Below are 20,115 nucleotides of genomic sequence, written 5' to 3'. Positions count from 1 at the left end.
CTTCAACTACTGTAAATGGGAGTAGTCAATGTGCGCCGTTGGTCAGAGCCCCTTCTACCAAAAAACTGCGCCAATGCGATGGTTACTTTTCAGCGACAGTCAATGTGCGTCAATGGACTTCTCTAACCAACCTTTCTGTTAGGCCCAAACTGTTTTATTTCCATTGAGACACTAGTTATGTCTCAGCAGTTTAGGATATAAGTATGAGCTCTGTGCATCTGAACAGTCTATTATGGTAATACGCATATAGTCCAATGAGTTTTATTTAAATGGTAACACTGGTTGCTATTTAAAATAAATGCGTCTGAATGCACGTATTAGAAATAATTATTAAAACAATTGATTTGAAAGGGAAAAAATAAAATAAACCGTCAAGGTGAGTAAATTTTTCCTTTGCAATGTTATTTTTTAGGAACGTCAATACGTCATTTCTTCGAGAAATTTTGTAACGGCGGTGGATTTGTAAATTTTTCTTCTATTTAATATAACTCATATTATTCACTCAAGATTCAGAACTTTCTATTTATTGTTAAACATTTAGTTTGAAGAAACCTACTCTGCAGGGTAATTTGGTAATTTTAGTGACAGTTACGAAATATTTAAGTTGGAATGAGTTATTTAATCCTAACGCTATCTTAATGTTAGATGCTTAACATAATCAGTGTGAAAAGTATTATCCAGTTGCGAGGTTAAATGAGAGTTTGATAATCCTGGCTTGCCTAAAGAAAGGATCTAAAACTATGCTGATGCTGATCTGAGCTTCTTAATATATTTCAAACGTGCACCGGCTTTCTCCCGGTAAATAAGCGATGGAAAACGGATCTGATATCCCAAAGTTATGTAATAACGATCACCTAACTTCGTATTTACTAAGTATTAAAATAAAAATCAATATATTAGTGTATAATCTTACTACAGCGAAATTATTAATATTGAATTTATTAAGATAAATTTAGATTAAGTTTGAATTTCTCCCGCATTTGAGTATCTTATTTCAGAGTTATAGTACAAATGCTACTACAAGTAGGGTAAGCATTTGATTTATACTCAAAAGTGTTTTCGCTTAAAACATGAAGCACTGATATGTGGTTTAAGAAGCTTCAATAAGCATAGTTGCTCAGAAGTACTAGATCATCAAACCTGGCGTGGCTCACCGACATGGCAGAATCTAAGAAAACGTGTACTACTATATCTGCAACTAATCTTGAAGGTAATTAGTGAATTTTTAAAACAAAACTGGGGAGACAGCTGGTCCTGGGCCCATTGTAACAATAGAAACTGACCATCGGCGCACTTTTCTATATCGATGAAGTCGGCGATAAACCTACTTAAAATAAACTCAATATTTTGAATACGTCACTGCTGCCTCCTACATTTAAAATGAGATAATGCTGTCATAATTATTAGCAGCACACTACGACACAGTATTTTGATCATGCAAATACAAACTCCCGGTAGTATTTTATAGTATGTATCATTTCGGAATAAAGATTTGTCTATATTTTGTTTTCTTATCCAAGAAAAATACATGCCAAATGTTTCCACTAGATTTTGTGTGATTAAGTATGAAACACACAAACGTACAATTAATATACAAAATCCACACATAATTCTTCAAAAACTTTGACATTTATAATATTAATAGTTTATTTGTGTTAGGTATAATGTTTTGGTTAGGATACTACAAAAACGTTACAAGTAAATATTTTGTTTTCAAGATTGAATATTGAAAATAAACAATATTCAAGATGAAGCAAAAATCGTAAAATAGTAAAATTTGAAAACGATTTAATAAAAAACACTGGTTTGCCGCCGAATGCGCATCTGAGAGGCTTCATCGGACTAAAGTTAAAAATTGCCTTATAAATAAATACTGGTTTCAAATTCAAAAACGTTTCACTTTAGATCTCGATGCTAATGAATTGTTAATAATACGATGATTTGGTAATACAGAGTGATGTTAATTAATAATCAGCTATATATTTTCTCATAAGAAACCCCAACATCACATGGTTCTTTAGAATGTCCAACATTTCGGAGATTGTATTCATATTTAATCTAAACAGATTCTATTTCTCAGCAGTGTTATAGGCCACAAAGAACGGATGAAGGAACCAAAGATGCTCAGTTAAAAGACTGTTATACGTAGAAAATTGGGTTATATTATTGTAGCAAGATAACAAATAAGCTACCAGTTTCTTTATTCAACTGACGAACCTTACTTAACGTATAAAGTAACTTACTTACATACCATCTTTAGAAAGTGCATTTTGTAAACAAAAGAAGGGAGTGATTAACCCCCCCCCCTCAATGACCTTGAGTACGGCCCTAGCGCGATGAGCAGTAGGATTTGTCAATTGAAGTCAATTCGTGCAATTATTGTTTTGACAGAACATCCGCCGTGAAGCCTATTCGTTCCATTTGTCAATCTGTAGCTTAGCCTTCATATTACTGTACAGTAAACTTCACAACAATGGGCTTTTACCTGTCCCATATGACCTTGTACGTGTTATTTTGTTCCATTTGTCAATCTGTAACTTAGCCTTCATATTACTGTACAGTAAACTTCCACAGCAATGGGCTTTTACCTGTCCCATCTGACCTTGTACGTGTTATTTTGTTCCATTTGTCAATCTATACCGTAGCCTTCATATTACTGTACAGTAAACTTCCACAGCAATGGGCTTTTACCTGTCCCATCTGACCTTGTACGTGTCATTTTGTTCCATTTTTGACAATCTGTATCGTAGCCTTCATATTACTGTACAGTAAACTTCCACAGCAATGGGCTTTTACCTGTCCCATCTGACGTTGTACGTGTTATTTTGTTCCATTTGTCAACCTGTAGCGTAGCGTTCTTATTACTGTACAGTAAACTTCCACATCAATGGGCTTTTACCTGTCCCATCTGACCTTGTACGTGTTATTTTGTTCCATTTGTCAATCTATACCGTAGCCTTCATATTACTGTACAGTAAACTTCCACAGCAATGGACTTTTACCTGTCCCATCTGACCTTGTACGTGTTATTTTGTTCCATTTGTCAATCTGTACCGTAGCCTTCATATTACTGTACAGTAAACTTCCACAGCAATGGGCTTTTACCTGTCCCATCTGACCTTGTACGTGTTATTTTGTCCCATTTGTCAATCTGTACCGTAGCCTTCATATTACTGTATAGTAAACTTCCACAGCAATGGGCTTTTACCTGTCCCGTCTGACCTAGTACGTGTTATTTTGTCCCATTTGTCAATCTGTAGCGTAGCGTTCTTATTACTGTACAGTAAACTTCCACAGCAATGGGCTTTTACCTGTCCCGTCTGACTTTGTACGTGTTATTTTGTTCCATTTGTCAATCTGTAGCTTAGCGTTCTTATCACTGTACAGTAAATTTTCACAATAATGGGGGTTTTTACTTTGTACGTCTAATTAATAATTCTGGTAATGAACATATAAAATTCAATTAAGAGTTCGATGATGATAACACAAACAGAACACAGCATACTAAATACATATTTCAAAATGTTGTTAATCACCAACAAATTGAATTTGGTTCGTACTTTTAAACGTTAGTGTTAGTGCAAAAATTGAAACAATTAATTTATAATGTGTTCCTGTACATGTGAACAGCGCTTCTCGCGCGTGAATATGGTTAGCAGCGAGAGGCGTATGTGGTGTCAAATAATTGTAAAAAGGATAAAATAAATTCAATTGAATTTAACCGAATACACTTCAAACATAGAGTCTTCAGGAGTTCGTATCCGATCCAATAATGTTTTCATTTTCTATGTATAATAGTATATTTTAAACTTTGGTAATCTAATCTAGTGAAACCATATTATAAGAGAATTTTCAAGTAGTTTACTTTTAATCATGCTGTTCAATGTTATTTATTATCAGTTCATAACAAAGTATGTACCCAACATTTTCTATATTTAAGAACAAATATATATATATATATATATATAATATATATATATATATATATAGCCTATATATACATACATACATATTTCCTTATATGCGTTGACAATTTGTTGTCCTTAGATCTGGTTTGAAAAATGGCACGATAATTTTTAAATTTAGATTTGTATAAACCACGCCAACTGACATAAAACCGTTATAGTTAATGCTGCTTAAAGAAAAAAACACAATGTTAAGCCATTTAACAGATAATCGATGTTTTTCCCACATTTTTCAAACTGTATAAAATATTGTATTGGAAGTTGTGGCTGTATAAAATTATTGTGGGCGGTCGTGGTTGGGAAGTAGTGGGGATGATATATCGGGGATGTAAGCCAAACACCAGTTTAATGATTCACCACGGTATCGCTGTAATCATCCAAAATAGATTAAATATTGTGTATTGTTTGGCCTTCCTCTTACTGTTCGCTAAGAGCCATGGAATCTACAATCTTTGGGCCATGAAACTTCGTAGTCAAATAGCTTTAAAAGTTGCACGATCCTGAACTAAAATATTGGTTGAAGCGAATATTATCTGATTAACATTGGGTTAATTTAATAAATCCTCAGCCAAATAGGATTCGTGTTTCATTTAGCTCGCTAAGAAACTGTCCTTCAGGCCTCCGTTATTATATTTTGAAGATAAACATTGCTGTACTTTTACCAAATTTCAAGACGTATTAAACGTAATGCCTTGGAATTTTGGTACATCAAATCACCATTGAAGCAACAGATCAGTGAGTAGAAAAACATATTTCATTTTCTATTTTTATCTGGTTTATTCCTCAAATTACATATTTTCCATTTTATGTTGAAACCAATACTAGCCACATGGCTTTTACTCGTTAAAACCAAAATTCGTTGGTTAAAACCAATGCGAAAATTGTCCAAGTAAGATTTTTTTATCGGAGCCTACACATTTCGGGGTCTGATAAAATGGGACGGGATAGAATGCGGAAACTCCTTCCAAAGTCCTCCTCAGAGCTCGTGAATGTTTGGGGAGAATTCGGGTTCCAGGTGTGCATGATCGTGACTCCACCTGAAGAGAAGTACATGGATGGGTTCACATTGTAGTCAGGGCCCGATTAAGGTTTTTGGCGCCCGTAGGCTATCTTGTACTTCGCGCCCCCCCCCAACGGTTTCCGGCCGGCTTCCCTCTGTCAATTTTCAATAATAAAAAGTGTTCTGCTGTATAGCGGCCATATTATATTTTTGTAATAAAATTTCAACTTACTTAAATTTAAAGACCATTACAGAGAGACCATTTAGAGTATTAAACTTTAGGAAAAGAACAACATTCAGCAACTAACTATAAACTTTAATTATTGTTCAAAGGTCTAATGATACATGTATGTATAAACTGCTGTGTAATATGTTCAAATTCAACGGTTAAAAGAACTATGCTGTTTGCTGTCATTTCCTAAAAACACACAAACAAACGAACAAAAACAGCAAAATTATAGAAAGTGCAAACTTGCAAAGGGAAAGGATGCTTACTGCTGAGCATTTATTTGTATCTTTAAAATGGAATATGGTCTATTGTTGTAGACTTGTAGGTAACATTCTTTAAAGAGAATCAAGGGTTCTTATTTACCACTGGTTTTGTAGGACATACAAAAATGTGTCCTAGCTACAGCCAAACCTTACATGAGTTTTTAATTCTTATACATTTTTTGTAGATTACTATCATTAAATAGTCACAAAATTCAAAGTTCAGCACTTTGTAATGTTACTTTCAAAAAATCTGTAGGCTTATTTTTTTCAAAATAAATTAAAATGCATACTGTAATTTTAAGGCTGTTAAAATTATGTGAATTTTATCTCTTACTTCAGTATAAATGCTGCCATAATAATGGAGATTTTATTGTTGTCCATTTTAATAAGAAAGCTTAGTAGCTACGTATAGCCTGTTTAATTAGCGTTTTAACTGTAAATCACTGAAAAGGATTTATAATAAATCAATGAACATGGTCAAATTGGTCATCAACTTTCTCTGGTTTATTCAAGTACATTATGTTACATAGAAATGACATTAGACTTTGGTATACAACTTGGTGACTTGAACATTTAATCACAATAACAAACAATGAGCTAGAACTATAAAATTATTAGGCCTACTGTTAACAAAAGAACTTTTTATTTTCTCATGACGATATATTCCCTGATTAAACAAAGTCTTTCTTCCGTGCTTTTGATGAGACAAACACATCGATCAAGTCATCAAACGGAACGAGCTGTACATAGTCACTTTCTATAAATAAGAGAGCGAGTGCCTGGAGTTTTTCTTGCCGTAGAGTCGACCTCAAATAATTCTTGACTCGAGTAAGAGCAGAAAAGGATCTTTCTCCGCTGCAATTAGACACCGCCATGCTCAAGAAGATCCGCAATGCCACTTCCACGTTCGGAAAAAGAGATTCAAGTTTTAGGGTTTTTACATGTTTCAATAGCCTGTAGGCTTTAGTCCCGGTCGGTTTGACTTTCTTCTTTTCCTCCATTCTGTCTGACAGTACATTTTCCTCTTCATAGAATGTATTATCATCTTTTAAAATTTTTTGAAGATACAAACACTCATCTGGAAATGAATCATCTAGGTCTGTTGAATATTCATTCATTAGCTTTGTTGCCTTTTCCTTCAAGATTGAACTCCCAATTTTATTCAAATTCCATAAAAAGTTGAAGGAGTCTCGTAGTGTGACATAAATTGATTTTCTCCTTGTTAGTTGCCCTAGGAGTGTATCAATTGCTTTGTAGTAACAATTTATCAGGAATGATTTCCGCCCATCAAACTCAGTGTGCCCCTCTTTGCTTTCTCCAAAAGGGATTTTTGGTTTCTTTTTCCTTGTATTGTCTTGTTTGTACTCTTGAGAATTGCACATAAGCTTTGCCTCACTTTCAAAGTTAGAAAATTGTTCCTCATTTCTTAATGAACTTAGAAAAGACTCTAGGAGCTCGTACGAAAGTGCTGTCTGATCTAAGTCTCCATCTTCAGATTGAAGTCGTACACTGATGTCATGAAACTTCATGAGTACTTTATTCCAAAAACAAATCATCATGGTCATTTCCAAAGACTGGAGCTTCTCTATCAGTTGTTTGGCTTCAAGTCGTACGTCTTTTTTATTTTCTTCGTTTGAAGTGATGTCTTGTAACGCTGCGATTATTTGTTTATATGACTTGTGCATGGCTTTACTGGCATCTGCTCTTGCACTCCAGCGAGTTTTCGAAAGGGTCTTGACTGTCAAACATTCTTTGTCATATTGCGACAAGAGAATTTCCTATCTGTGTGTAGATGAATGGAAAAAGTTGTACATTTGCTGTGCCAGGGCAAAATATTCAACAGAACTACTACTACTTTCTGCAGCGGTCGAACCTACTAGCTGTAACGAATGAGCTGCGCAAGGAACGTAGTGAGCAAGAGGATTTTGCTCTTTGATTCGATTTTGAAGCCCCTTGTAACACCCAGACATGTTACTTGCATTGTCGTAACTCTGACCTCTACAGTCACTGATATTTAAGTTCAAACTTTCAAGAGTATTTATCACAGCCTTCTCCATATCTTCCCCTTTATGGCCACAATTTGGGATGAACGTTATGAACCGCTCATTAGGTGACCCGTCAGGTGCTACAAAACGAATGACAAAAGTCAATTGATCCACATTGGAAACATCTGGAATAGAGTCGACAATAATCGAAAAATACTTAGAATTCTTGATATCTGACGCGATTTTGGATTTAACATTGTCAGCTAACAGAGTAATAAACTCGTTAACGATCGTGGAAGATAAGTATGAGGGCACTCCTTTACCTTTATTTCCGAAACGAGCAACATGGTCAGCCATGAAAGGATCAAACTTGCACAAAAGCTCGATACAGCCAAGGAAATTACCATTACTGGTTGACCCCAAAATTTCATTTTCACCATAAAACGGAAGCCCTCGAGAAGTTAAATACTTAACTACTTCAACAACTCTTGACAATACATCTCTCCAATACTTCACTTCTACTTGATGCTGCTCAAGTAGTTTTGCATCAATTCTCTGAGGTGCATTCATCGGGTCAAATATTTGTTCACACATTCTCTGTGCTCTAGACTATTATCATGTTCTTGAATTTTGTGTGAATTTTTCCAATCATTAAAGCCGCATGTAGCTAAGGCAGTCGTCCCCCCATAGAGCTTACAAGGAGCACAGTATACATAGCCAGTTGATTTGGAATAAACTAAATGAGTTCTTTTTACAATCTCTCCATTTACAAGTTTTTTGAAAAAACAAGCTTTGTTCAAATAACGGTTTTGGTCAGAATACTGCCGCTTTGATTGGGAAAAATCCCCACTGTCATTTTGATTGATGCTGTGCACTGCAAAGTATTCACGCAATGCCTCATTTACCAGCCATAAAGCGGGATCATCAAGATTTTTTGAATCGGTTACCTCTTTATTTGCTGGTACACAATCTTGCAACTGATGTCCCAAATCTGCTATTTGCTCGGTTGATGGTGGTGAAGGGACGTGTACAGGTGCAATTTCCGTTGTGGTGTCTGAGACATCGGTAGTAGTGGCACTGGCAGGCTGCTGAATCACTTCCACTCCACTATAACACCGCTGTCCTCACTCACAACGTTTCGTTCAGTTCCCGTGACGACCGGCAATGTCTCAGCAGAACAACTGGGAGTTTCGGGTTTATTGAAAAAATCGTCTAGTCTATGAATTTTATTTAGAAGAGCACTTTCCCGTTCGTTACGCTCCCGGGCCCGTTTACGGTATTCGGAACCACTTGGTTTTTTACTCATAATGTAGCCTACATATGTAAAACAAGCAAACCACTGCTTCTTCTAATATTTCAGTATCAAACACTCTACTCGACTTACGAATAAATGTCAGTGTTTATAATAACGAGCAATGACACCAATTAATCACAACGAAAGTCCAAATAATTCATAGGCCATAGGCCTAAAACAAACAGTGCAGACGAGGAGACGACTGACTGCAGCTGCAGCTACACTCTGTCTCTATCTGTCAGAGAGCGTCAGTGTTGCAAACGGCGAAGGGCGGCGGCCGGCGGCGCCCCTCGCGCGAAGCAAAATTTCCCTTTTAGTTTCCCTACCGTTACGATAATTACTATGCGTTGTCACTAATCGCTATTAATTAATTTCTTTTTCTACTTAATAGTTATTTTTAAGTAAATGGAGTAAATCTAAGGTCTAGGTGGATGTGTAAATAATGTACAAAAATGTATAGTGAAGTTTTAGACCATACCATTTTATTTACTACATATAAAAAGCACTTCATCTTGAACTCCGAAGCACCCCCCTAAAATCGTCACCGGTCTCGCGCCCTAGGCTGCAGCCTACTTAGCCTACTGGTTAATCGGGCCCTGATTGTAGTTCTGCGTAAGTTTGCGCCGGGGTTATCACGACTATCATCTAAATTCTATTCACATCGCATCGGAACATTCTAACACAATTAATATTTTAACATTTGGTCTCGCTCTGCAGAGCTATCATTCAATCAACAGAATGATGTTAAACCAAAACCAACCATATGTTGACTTCTGGCTCTCCACATCGAGGTCGAGATATGTTTATCGACGTGCAAATATACTATTGTTGATATTTCAAGTATTGTAACTAATTATCAGAGGTTAGCATAGGCCATGGTTCCATGTATGCCAGTTTTACTACACTTTGGTCTAAATAATAATACAGACCTCATTAGAAAAAGCATCAACAAAGGTATTTGGAAAATATTTAATTTCGTGAATGGAAGTACCTTTAGTAAAGTATGGAAGTACGTATATAAACCGTAAACAACGTTTCCTATTTTCAGATTAAATTGGTGTGTTTACTTAGATAAAATTATAAATGCGAATATCAGATGTGTGTATATTAATTACCAGCTATTTAATAAAGCCTTTATTTCCTTAAATAGTTTTTATATCAAATGACAAACCCTCAATTAGCCCTTGTAAAGAGTTATACATATTATACATACATAATTTATTTAAACTGGAGTTTCCTCAATGAATAAAAATCTTTGATTTGCCTGCATAGAGATTTATTTTGAAAGTTAAGAGGTCATTAAAAAACTACTTTAATTAAATATACCTTATTTGGTTCGATCAACAAAGCTCTAAATTGTCCTACTTTAAAACAGTATTTTTCAGTAGAACCTCCTCTTAATAATTTTGAATTGCAATATCTGCAAGAACCCGTCATATAAAAAATAATGTTGACTAACAAATTGAAGACAGCAACATTACAGCATGTCGTAAACGATAAATCAAATGAAATGTCGCCCGTAACCATCTGCCTTTGTTGTAACAATAGAACAATAAAAGATAAAAAAACAATAAACACCTCCATATCTCATACTCCATTATTCTTTTACAGAATGATCTTTATAGGTGCATTTATACAATAGCTTTAGAGGCAACAATGTACTAAGCCTTCTGTACTTTGTGTAGTCTGCTGACAATAGTGTTGTGTTCTCTTACCGCCTAGACCGTAGAATCTAGCCACTTTAGTGTTTAAAGGAAATCCGAATCATGTATATGTCAGTTAATTTCTTAGTAATAATGTTCTCTAAACCCAGATACAAAGATGAAAAAGTATATCTCCGTAGTTCTAAATCTAATAGAAATGTGCTGGACTGTGATTTTGTTTGACATGCCCAGTTCTTAAACAATACAGCTCCTAAATTTATAACCCACGTTGTATTTTGTTTTATTAGAGTATAATTTAAACAACATTTTTTGTAATGGTTTCAGAATGACGGCCATTTAAAAACTATGATATATCATCAACATTTAATTAAGTTTAGATACTGTACATTTGCGTTTTTAGCATATAAAGATATTAATTTTATTAATACTCTTTCACGCTTTCTTAAGAGATATCATGAGAGGCGTTAAAGTTGTTGTGATTTTCTAATAGATAATATTAAAATTGATTTATCAATAAGTTTAATATTATTATATTTCAAATAAAATATTTTATTGCCAGGATATTTCAAAATGAGTAGCAATTGTAGAAATGTAGTTTAATTTTTTTACAAACACCCCATTACCCCTGACAAACATATGTACTCTTACTCGTGCCACAATCATCTTTTCCACTAGAAGTTTTCTAGTTAGGCAGTCTCACAGTTGTATGCGATAAACTCGTCAGTACTATAAAATTCTTAGGACGCTAAAATACGTTTCAAACAAGCTTTTAACACCTTGGGCGTCGGAGCATTTTTAATTGATTCTGGCAACTTGGTGAAAAAACGAACTCCTGTCTATGAGGGTAATCACAGGGGTTCGTGAATCACCGTCTTGTGCCTCTCAGTTCAGCAATTATTGTCTGCCTCTTGTTTCATACGCATATGTATCTCGATAACCTGTCGGAGCATTTTAGATATACACAATAAAGTTTAAAGTCTTTTTAAACACACTAACTAGAACCGCAGTAAAATCGCTTGTTTTGTAACCGAGGAAACATTTAAATATCACTCAGTTCAATAAATATCCTTTCAATTACCAATTTGCTTCAGTACTGCTCGGATACTACTGAACAACATTTAAGAGGTTCTGTATTCCGTTTCCATAGACTATCGTATTTTAAAAATAGACAAGGTAGTAATAAGCCACACCATATGTCATGTAACTTTGCTCGCATCATACTCGAGCATCTGCACATAAAGACGGAAAAAACATTTCTACCAATTTATTCTGCCAAGCCTACTGAGAGATAGACACTCACCTTCATCCAACTCACATATGTGTATGTAGAAATGAATTTCATGTAAAATTAATTGGTCTACAGATAAAATTGTTCTCGAGATATACTATGGATAGTTAGGCTACATACATGTTCAGCCACATTCCATATATGGACATGTCCTTAATCGAACACGCCGTTCCGGTACCTATGTATTAACGATGATACAAACAAAATTTAGTTCAGTTTGTGACACACACGCAGATAACAAACAGGCGGACAGAACAGGAATTCTGCCAGAGGTCTTAGTCATAGCTAAGCAAATTAAACAAGATTTAACTTTTATAGTTCAACTAATTCTTGAGATACCACACTGAGTTACAGGCTTTGCTGACGCTCAGACAAATCCCATGGAAAGATACGTGCCATTATCAAACTTTATCTTGTCTATATACAAATACACTGATACAATGGAGTGTCAAAGGATCCGGTAGACTGTAATGAAAGCCTTATCCACCAATGCACCAAATATCTCATGTTATAAATGCCACGTGATTGTACAAAATTATGTTTACAAATTATACAGCGCAGCTAGAATTATGTTGGAAATACAGGAAGACGAATTGAAAATTAAAACAATCGACTCCGTCAATCTTCCAAGCAATAAAAAACAATCCAATAGACGAGACAATTAGAGGAACATCAACTCTAATCTAATCAGGCTTTCCCAGAAAACAAGTGATAATCCACAGCCTGCTGTATTGGCGCGCGTCTCAACTCCACTGCCTCTTGATTTATCACTTATTTTTACGCTTTAGAGGGTTCGAAACATTTTGTCTTGTCATGAACTTTTCTTTGGTTGAGGAGAAATATTACTATGGTTACCAGGTAGACAGTCCAGCGACTGCATTGTTATCGTGTTCCTACTTCCACCTTTCTCTTACAACCGCTAAAAAAGAAAAACAGTCAGAATTCCTAAAAAAGTAATAATTACTAAAAAATCATTCAAATCAAAACCGTAGTATCATTTACTAAGTTTCCACGTGATTAATTATTAGAGAGTAAGTAGCACATGCAGTATTCCAACATAATGTTTATAAAGAATAACTGATCTCATCTTGGACCAATTTTGAGAATATTGTTGTAAAAAGGTATGTTTTGTAGTTAGCAAGAAGCAAGTACTAAACAAAGAAATAGGCTCCATTCAATGTAAAGTGCCTACGAACTTATTGTAATGGATGAAAATATTAACTTGTGGGCCACGTAGTATATGAAAGCGGAATATGTAGTATATGAAAGTAGTATATGTACCTATTTCTCCAAATACGATATTTCGTTATGCATAAGAAATAATTGGCTGTGCCAAAAAATAATTGTAATACATTACAACCACAAATAAACCTATTGATGCCTATTGCGCATACTACGGGAAGGAGAGTGTTGGAGATGAGACGTTTGAAAATAAACAGGTATCATATACTACCACAAACCTCATCAGAATTCGGATTAGTAGAATCTATAAAAAGTAAACCGTGCCCTAAAATGTATATAACACATGTCCAAGATCCTTTATTAGATACAAATTTTAAATTGTGAGCCACAAGGCGTTTGAAGATCAAATAGTAAAATTTATGTTGCCACAAATTTTGATTTCCATTCAGCTAAACATGAGGATAACGTTTAGGGATTTTTCGAACTTTGTCTTAGAATAGTATAAAACTAAAAAATACTAACATTATGGTTAATTTTGCTGGTATTTTTACGCATACCAAAACTTTCTTATACTCTAAACAGCTCCTTGTACGTTCAAGTGGGTACTGACACAAGAGCAATAAAATTAAATAATTTTATGTTTAAAATGTGTTCAGTTTCTAACAAAGAAATTCTAAATATACTGTACCTTGCTATTTTTATAATTTTAGCTTTTGTGAATTTTTATGAACGTTGACATTAAGTTAACACGGTAATAAAAACTTTTCTTTCAATTAAAATTAAACATATTTTTAGGTATATTTCTTAAACAACTCTTCCTGAATAATTAGATACCAAATATTTCTAAGATGTCTTCGTGAAAACTCACAAAACTACAATGTATCATTCAATAATATAATCTGGTCAAAAGTTCATAAATAATTTGGGACATGTAAATAAATTGAAAATTAGTGTTCGAATAGAGTTCTCTTATTTAATGATGTTGTTTTTAGCTAAGTTAAACGTTTTAAAGGCACTATTTAACTGGGCAGCAGCAAACAGCAAATTGTGACGTCACACGTGTGTGCGAAGTGAGAGAGCTTGTTGGAAATTAAAATAAGGGCTAGGAAGTCCATGAAAACTGCCAAGTGAAGGTTTTTAGATGAAGGTAGTCCCACTTATCGTGCAGGATTGTTTTAAAGATATGTAAGTTAAAGCCTAATATGTAATGTGGTTTAGTTGTTAAAAGTTTCTGGTATTTTTCTAGAAAAGACTTTTTTTATTACATCGGTACATCTTTAGCTACGTTTATGAACCGATTGAAGTGACATTTCAAAGCATTGTCTATAGGAAGAAATAATAATATGAAGTGAAAATGCCCAATTTTCAACCTGTTTATGACATGATTTTCTTATTACACATATTATTTAATGGTTTTTAAGATGTTTATCAGTACTAAGAAAATCTTATTCCTACCATTGTTAAATAAGCTGTTAAAGTTTCAGGTTTATAAATGAACTTGTACTGAAGTAATGTGTACATAAAAACTGCCAATTTAACATGAGCGAGATAAAGACTATCTAGTCATCTTAAAACGTTTTTGAAAATGGTTCCATTTTCAAATGTACAAAAATACTAATTTAAAATGTTGTACTAACTTAAGTTCTAATATTATAATTGCAACAGTATAAGTAAAATCATGTTTTTAATTAGATTGAATTGATGGGAAAAAACACACGCATGTAACATGGAAAAAATTAAGCAAAATTCACATATGACAATAAAAGCCTTATTTTCCTTGTTGCACATAGTTGTACGACAAATACTCGTAAAAAACCGTACTACTCTTGGCGCCGAAATGTCGTTGATCTTTGTGGATCGATCATAACCTCAAACAATACAGAAATGACTTGCCGACGATCAGCCACAGTCCACTGCCGGCCTGATCACGGTGTCGAAAGCAATCAATCTGCCACTGCCTCCATTATTGGCTCTTTGTCACTGTTGGCTTCCGGTCCAATTTGTTTACTTTACTCGTTTGTTCAGCACTTTCAGCGATCGCTTTTTCTCAGTATAAAAATCAAGTCGTGAAAGTTAGCGTCAAAATTCCCTATTTTGCAGTATGCCCACTATCAGCTATTGCGTACAATATGTAGCAACAACTTAAGCGCTCGGTATTAGGAGTTATATAGTCAGTTGCTAATTAAAACCCGAATTTCACCTAAATGTGTGTTAGTTTTTGTAATTTCAGTCGTAAGAATTGAACTCAATTTTCGATTTTATGTGGCGACGAGATTCACGTCGAGATGTGCTGAGATTGTGCGATAGAATAGACAATCTGCGGCGTTACACATGACAGTCACTAACTGCGTCGGCAATCAGTTTTCGAGGCAGTCAATTTGCGCCAGCAGTAACTTACAAAGCAAACCTTTGTTAAACGTAAAATGCCAATTCTGTTCTCTTTCTCAACAGCTCATTCATTAATTTCAATAGTCCCCTACATTTTTTAAAGACTAACACTGGTTGTATTTTAAGTTCCTCATGCCCCGAAATTTATAATTTCTCATCTTAAAACTTTAGATATCTTAATAGTCATATGCACGACGGTGGTTTCAACGACGCCTACTAATGAAATATTACCATTTCACTTTGGAATATTGGACAGTTGTCACATAATAACATTTAGAGATATACTAAAAATAGTTTGTAAGTTAGATTGGAACTATTCAGTCTTTCTAAAACATTTCATTCTTGGCCTATGCTGTGGAATAATCGAGCTAAGACTTATGCAAACATGCGTATAGCTGCAATCTTGGTAATTTTTATGATACTAATGGTCTATCCAAGGCATATGTAATTCCTACCTGTCTTTAGTCACTAACGACTTTAATTTAATTTGAATAATCTGATACAATGGAGTATCGAGTGGCCCGATAGAACGTAACGGAAAATAATCGAACTGACTCTAAGGGCAACTTTGCCGTCCTTTGACCTTTTGACCCCATTCAGACATACATATGCATATATTTTTAGGCATACATACATACATTTCTATTATTTAAAACACGCTACAGATGACCAGAGCTGATTTTGCTGCCCTTTTGACTTTTTAACCCCATAGTTTGTAGAATTCTTCCTTCAAAAAATAGAAATCTATTTACCAAGTTTTTCTCTTTCTCTCAAGAGTTATAACACAGACGGACGGACAGCCGGACGGACACACAGACGGACGAATAGACAACGACTGTCGTGTCCTTAATAACAAAAATTATGGCATTCATCGTGTTTACTACTACTAGTATTCTTATTACCTACTTCAGGACGTCGCAAGTTTGTTCACCTTTGGACTATCCGAATGCGTTAGGCTAACGTCATGTTTCACCGGCATAGCGGTATTCTTAAATCTACCCTCATCTTTACGACTTGTCATAAAAATTACAATTTAAAGAGGAACGAATAACAGACAAAATTGATACTAAACACATATTTACAGAAAATATGTAGTGTTTCGTCTACGAGTGAAGAATATCAGAATATAAAAAGTTATTGTTTGAAATTCGTTTGTTTTATTTGTCAATAAACCATGAGTAAAAGCCAATTTATTTCTATGAAACAGTTTAATTTTTAGCAAGTTGGGTACTGTAAAATGAAACTGAATTGATTTAAACATTTTCACTCATTTTATAGAATAAACACATATTTAAATATAGTTATCTGTAATTTTTCATTATACAGTGATTCTGTGATTTATTAAAATAATATTAAGTGAAATAGGCTTGTCTACTACCTATGTACCCCTATTTATGATGTAAGTGTTTGTAGCTGTTTAGAAGGGATACAATAATTTGTAGTCTTCTACTGCTGGATAATTTGTGTGGCATTTCTTACACGCAATTAATATAGTACCGTTTCCAGTCGACAACGAAATGCATCAGGCTGTGGAAGTCATGGTACATAACCTCACTTCTGAGGAAAGCGCGCTGGCAATAACCACTCAATAGTGATAGCCGCTGTTAAAAGAAAGTGGTCAGCTGGTTTAGCGCTTAGCGGGCAACGGTTTGGAACGGAGAGGAAACCGTAAAGTCAATACCACCGATTTTTGTCTTAACCGGACATTTATCGATGTTAATTTTTTTGGCAATACAATAGTAATTACGATTATTGAGATATCACATTCAAATAATAAGAACTGAAAAATGCTTCATTCCATCTTAGTTTTCTTTCGGAATAGTGAAGTTGGTGAGGTCTGTTTATTCTAATATTCGAGTTAAATACATTGTTTTCTAGAATATGTAGTTTACTTGGAGGTTTCATAATAATAGTGATAGTTAGTCTGGGTATTAGCATTATTTGATTTTTATGGCACTTTCTAAAACCTTAAATAATACAAGGTGAATCCATACATATATGTTAAATTATGGATGTTATAATAATTATTTATCTTAATTGCATCGGTTGAAAATGTTAGACATGTTTACATAGTTTTTAAGGGACGGTAAGTATCTGTTTTTAATTACAAATATGCTAAAAGTCTTTAACGCGATACTGCGACGGACGCCTTGCGGCGCAGAACCAGATTGAGAGGAGCCGGTCTCACTCAGTGTACAACAGTAGTGCAGGTGTTAACTACATGTATTATAGCTAGACATTTATTGTACAATAGTTTAATGTGAAATCGATCGGTTTAATCGGTTTTGAGTTATTTTGATGGAAAAGTTAAAACGTCCGCTATTTTGATGCAGTTGAAAGGATTTTGTTAATATTTTATTTTCGAAAAGGTTAATAAAATCTCGTTTCATAACTTTATCTTTACTAGTTCTAAAGATATATTGTTTTTTTTTATAAAAAAAAAATACATACAGACAGATAGACGGAAATTAAAGGTTTTAGGACATACTTTCATATGAACTTTTTTGATCATGTTTATATGCAGAACGAAATGCCAAAGTATTGTAACACTTTTACTGAACACCCTTTATAAAAAACGGATAAAAAAGTACTTTAGGATTATACCGACCACACCCAGACATGAATCGTTATTTGACATTTTGCTTCTACTGATTACTAGATTAGCGTAGAACAATATTTCGTCAATATAAAACAGGAATTGTCTTATCGCAAACCCCTCCCCATCCTCAGACAGAGGTCAAAGTCGAGCGGTCTAGTAGATAACGTGATTGAAGAGTCTCGCCGCACTTTCAGCTGGTGCGTCGCTTTGTTGTACTTCCGTGTTTTACTCCTACATTTCACCAAACACAAAAATTCAACAAAAACAAACATTACCAAACTAAAACTAAACCCTTTATTAAAAAAAAAAACACACAAAACTTGTTTTTATTCTTGATCACACTCCACCACCCAAAATGCGAGTGCCTCCGAAGATGCTGCCGAAGCCCGCACTGATGTCAACGAAAGAAAAACATCCCTTGAGATAGTACCTATCAGTAAAATATCAAATTCTAGAGGGGCTGATCAGAAATATAAATTGAATTGTAATGGAAAGGCAATTAGGTACCGTGCAAAAAACTTAAATAATCATGTAATAGTGACAACAATACCAATCACGATACCTGGAAATGCTTGTTGATTGATGGAATGTTAAGTTCTGTTACTCAACTACATCGTTTTATAACGTTCTAAGTTCATTGAAAAAAGTTTAAGCGTTAGGGGCATATAACGGAATCTGACCCCATTAACAATAAAATTGATAATCGTTGTTAGTTTGTAATTTTGTAATTAAAGAGTTATTTTTTCGTTCTATCATGTTTGTTTCTATAAATTTATATTTTTGTGTTCTTCATACTGGTGTGGTCGGTATAATCCCAAAGTACCGATAAAAATAATGACCATCACCTATGTATCTATATGGAATTTTGCTGTGATCTTTAATAGTTATTATGCTAACGCGTTTGAGTCTTTATTGCCCTATTTGGGGTTAGAATGGGCTATTTGAAAATCCTGAAAAGGAACTTCAAGTGATATAATTTCAAATCTCTTAAGAGTGTTTGACTATGTTCATTATTTCAAACGTTACAGATCGGAGGTAGAGGGTTTGAAGATGATATATTTAGTATTTTTGAGTTGTAAGAAAAGTACAATGGGTATATAAATAGCAGTTTAGATTATGAAATTGTTATTATTATTTTTACTGAAATGTTCTAAAATATAGCAAAGGAGCTAACATTGTAGACAGTTCAAACCTATGGTTTTAATATGTTATGTTATGTACAGTAAGGAGTATCAGTTATCAATCACATGTCCACAACATACGTATAATGATCGACATAATTTACTGGCCACATGGCGGGATCCAGATGTTCTACAGGAACCGGATATGACGCCGTTGCCAAGCAACCACCGATGGCTGCGGTGCAATACTGTCTGGTGTAACAGTTCCATGAGAGTTCTCACAGCATTGCTACTTTCATAACTTCATTGGTAAACAGGAAAATACCAAATCAATTAATATTCTGTTGTTTGTTGTCTGCTTAAACAGTTCGTAGCAAGACCGTCGTCCTAATGCGTTCGACATTAAATAGTCACGTGGTATCGAACCGCAGCCATTATGAGGGCACTATTCTACCGTCAGATCAGACTGTGGTCGACCGTTAGCTGAATCTCGTTAATATCTTTCCACACAGGGTGTGTCATGTTTTTGGTTAACTGAGTAATGGTTAGTGGTCGATATATAACTAATATGCAATTATGTTCAAATGCTCCTGCTTTTTTCGAATGTGTAATTACCTACTTGAAGGTGAATATGACTATTATTGTGGAGGAATGCTGAGTGTGGATGATTGTTATAATACTATACATAATTTTACCAAGAATATTCAAAAGTTGTATATAGATAAAATGAAATTTTAAAGTTAAATACATTTTAAAAGATTCGTTTTGCTATGTAATTTCCATCTTTGGTTTAGTCTCTTTTCTTGTCGAGTATTTAAGAAAGCGAAATATTAGTTTTTCCGTTACCTGAAGTTAAATTACCTTAGGTGTTAATAGAGGTAGTCCCAATAAAGCATTCACGATGGTCCAAAATTTATAATCCAAAATTAATTACGCTTTCAATATTTTCCATTTACAATTAAATACATAGATACTTTGCTGCAGATATCTCTCAATGAAGGAAAGTTTTTAAATATAAGAAATATCTCGTCACGTCTGAAAAGTATTTTAACATGCATTAAAATGTTTTGTTGACCAAAGGTGCCACGGAAGTTCTAGGTATATATGGACCTATATTATTAGTTTTCAGCGGTATCT

The 20,115-nt window shown here is 34.4% G+C and overlaps 1 protein-coding gene across 1 annotated transcript in view; it reads left to right on the top strand.

Moving 5' to 3' along the window:
- The window catches only part of LOC124354531 (extracellular serine/threonine protein CG31145), a 198,426-nt gene that overhangs the window by 2,732 nt on the left and 175,579 nt on the right, over positions 1-20,115 (top strand). The gene's annotated exons all lie outside the window — the stretch shown is intronic.

The sequence above is a fragment of the Homalodisca vitripennis genome, chromosome 2, assembly GCF_021130785.1.
Source record: "Homalodisca vitripennis isolate AUS2020 chromosome 2, UT_GWSS_2.1, whole genome shotgun sequence".
NCBI lineage: Eukaryota > Metazoa > Arthropoda > Insecta > Hemiptera > Cicadellidae > Homalodisca > Homalodisca vitripennis.
This window is presented reverse-complemented; position numbering and strand designations above follow the sequence as displayed.